Below are 3,284 nucleotides of genomic sequence, written 5' to 3'. Positions count from 1 at the left end.
AGGGGAAGTTTTCTTGAATTTCTCTGAGAAGAGGAATGAAGGTCAGCAGGACTAAGACAGAATATGTGTGTGTGTGTGAATGAGATGGAGGATAGAGGAATGGTGAGGATGCAAGGAGTAGAGGTGGCAAAGGTGGAGGAGTTTATTTGGGATCAATAGTTCAGAGTAATGGTGAGTGTGGAAGAGAGATGAAGAAGAGAGTACAGGCAGAATGGTGTGGGTGGAGAAGAGTGTCAGGCGTGATTTGTGACATACGAGTACCAATAAGAGTGAAAGGGAAGGTCTACAAGAGGATAGTGAGACCAACTATGTTATATGGGTTGGAGACAGTGGCAATGACAAAAAGGCAGGAGTTAGAGCTGGATGTGGCAGAGTTAAAGATGTTAAGATTTGCACTGGGTGTGACAAGGGTGGACAGAATTAGGAATAAGTATATTAGAGGGTCAGCCCAGGTTGGAAGGTTTGGAGACAAAGCTAGAGAGGCAAGATTACGTTGTTTTGGACATGTGCTGAGGAGGGATGCTGAGTATATTGGGAAAAAGATGCTAAGGATGAAGCTACCAGGTAACAGGAAAAGAGGAAGGCCTAAGATCAGGTTTATGGATGTGGTGAGAGAGGACATGCAGGTGTTTGGTGTGATAGAGCAAGATACAAAGGACAGGAAGAAATGGAAACATATGATCTGCTGTGGCGACCCGTAATGGGAACAGCCGAAAGAAGATGATGATGACAAAGATACTTTTATGTAAATACTTGATTTTATAAGTATTTACAAGTATTTTGCACTAGGTTTTTAACAGGAAAAAAGATGCTTTTTTACTTATGTCCATTAGATATGTATTTTAACAGTGTCTATTTAGTATTTATATTTGTTTACAATTTTAAAATGTTTGATATTTTATACATTACATTTTATACTCAAGTTATTCATTCAGGTATTTTCTCTTAAGCAAGGCTGTATATATGTTATGAACTAGGGGTGTGGTTTAGTTGAGTTTAGAGGTGTGGTTTGTGATGTCACTACACATGCACTTTAGGTTACAAGAGTTAAAAAGCTTTTGGGACATTTTTTATTTGTCTGATGAAGTTCCTAGCTTGTTTCAGGGACGAACGAGCAAACCTTTTACTGCTGTATAAATAAAGTGGATTTATCGCTTCTTCTTTGTGGAGTCCTTTGGCTTGCATTTGCTTTTCTGTGGATTATTGGTTTGTTACTGCTTTTTTGGTTTTGGTCTCTCACTCGCTCTCTGTCTGTCTGTCTCTCTCTCTCTCTCTCTCTCTTGCTTGAGCTCTCTCTTTGATAAATGTGAGATTCTTTTTTGTATTAAGAGGTCAGTTCCATGATGTTTGCTGCTTAGGACAGTAATTGCCATTACGAGTAAGAACAATAGTGTCACTGCTTTTATTTGAGCACCTCAGTATTTTTTTAACATCCTAGGAGTAATTTTAATAGTTGATATGCCTCCACATTTCTTTTCTAGATGATTCTGTCTGGTCTTGATGCCAATGAGGCACCAGATTTGGTACATTACAACGAATAAGGAGCTGTGTTGCAGTTTTGGATGTATTTGGTAAGTAGTTGTATGAGTATGTTAAGATCAGAAAATCTGTTTATATTTATGTTGGTTGTAAGTGAGTAATCAATGTTGTTATCTGGGATGTCATTCCTTATCGCTTGTTATGAATTATGATTCTGGAGTTGTAGCAGACTTTGCATCTAATTTTTAGTATACATTTTGGGGAAAATAAGCATAAAGGCAAGCAGGACTATTGAACACTGGTCTCTTTTAGTGGAGGAATAGCAGCAGTAATGTTCTTGCATGTTGCTCATATGGTGAGACCTGGGTTGTTATAGTATATTTCTTCTGTCTTTAAAAAGGGGAGTTGGCAATGAAATTGAAACATTTTGAAAAGTTTCGAACCTAGAGCAGTCTCTCTCATCAGATTGGAAAGGTAGATCTTTTTCATGGTTATATGGGCACTTTGGGGATGACATAATTCAGTTATAAAGAATAGTTATCAGTTATTTTTTAACTGTTTGAGGCAGAGATGTAAAAGCCTACTAAACTAGGCTGATGTTGACTGAATCTGAAAAAGCATCAGTGTTAGTAAATGGAGGATGAACAGCCTCACAAAAGGGGTGATGCCGGTCTTGAATGGTTAAATATCTGGAGTCTTGTCTAAAATGTAAAAGTATATAATTTTTATGAGATGTGAATTTGTAATGGACAGGAAGGTGTGTGTGTGTGTGTGTGTGTGTGTGTGTGTGTGTGTGTGTGTTTTTTTTTTTTTAACTTGATACACCTTGTGTCTATGTATGATTGCAGAAGCATCTTGAATGTATACCAAATGTAGTTGAAGATTCTTAGTTTTGTGAGATGTAATACTAAAGAATGTCAATTAGCTGCAATGTAAGATTTTTTTTTTTTTGTAACCATTTGAAATATGGGGACTCGTTAGACAGAGTCCTGAATTGCGGAGACTGAATGGCTGAAAGATTGGACTTGTAAAGTCTGAGATGCCATTTCTTGGAATATTTCCTTTTCTCCGAGGTATGGCAATCCTTGGAGTTGGTATATATAAGTTTGGGGGAGTGTTGGGGAGGGTGCAGAGGTGGGGGGGGGGGGCTTGCTTCATGCTGTAAAAATAGGTTTTAAGAAGATCATCAATTTTCGAGTTTCGCTCTTCTCCTGGTTTTCAGTCCCCCCCCCCCCCCCCCCAGCTTTTTGGCACTGTGCGTTTCGAGTGCTGACATTTCAATAGAGAGCAGTTTGTGTTTTTTTATTCTCTTGCTCCATGTCTATGGAAGGGAAAATGACCTGTTAGTGATGTTGCCAAGCGTCTGTTTTGTGGCTGTGAAAGACAAACAGGGTGTCTGGGTGTTAATTCAGTTTTACTACCCCTAACTGTGGTGTGTATGTGCACACCCCTGTTTATATCACAAAAAACTGGCATTTTAAGAAAAGAGACCACAATAAATAATTTCAAAACATTTCCCACCTTTAATGTGACCTATAAACCTGTACAATTTCAATTGAGAAACAAACAAGTTTGTTAGGGGAAAAATATAAAAAATAAAAAAATGTACAATAAGCTGGTTGTATAAGTGTGCACACCCTTAAATTAAAATTTTGTTGAAGCACCTTTTAATTTAATTACAGCATTCAGTCTTGTTGGGTAGGATTCTATCAGCATGGCACATCTTGACTTGGCAATATTTGCCCACTCTTCCTTGCAAAAGTGCTCCAAATCTGTCAGATTGAGAGGGCATCTCTTGTGCACAG

The 3,284-nt window shown here is 38.2% G+C and overlaps 1 protein-coding gene across 4 annotated transcripts in view; it reads left to right on the top strand.

Annotated features, from left to right (window-relative positions):
• The window catches only part of MANBAL (mannosidase beta like), a 144,235-nt gene that overhangs the window by 17,809 nt on the left and 123,142 nt on the right, over positions 1–3,284 (top strand). For 2 of the 4 annotated variants that reach the window (XM_044090214.1, XM_044090213.1), the window contains exon 2: positions 1,482–1,571. The exons of the other annotated variants lie outside the window; for them this stretch is intronic. The gene's annotated coding sequence lies outside the window, so the exon portion shown is untranslated. The remainder of the gene's footprint in view (positions 1–1,481; positions 1,572–3,284) is intronic. 4 annotated transcript variants of the gene reach the window in all.

This window comes from Protopterus annectens, chromosome 12.part0 (genome assembly GCF_019279795.1).
Source record: "Protopterus annectens isolate FY-2018-M chromosome 12.part0, PAN1.0, whole genome shotgun sequence".
Taxonomy (NCBI): Eukaryota; Metazoa; Chordata; order Ceratodontiformes; family Protopteridae; genus Protopterus; species Protopterus annectens.
This window is presented reverse-complemented; position numbering and strand designations above follow the sequence as displayed.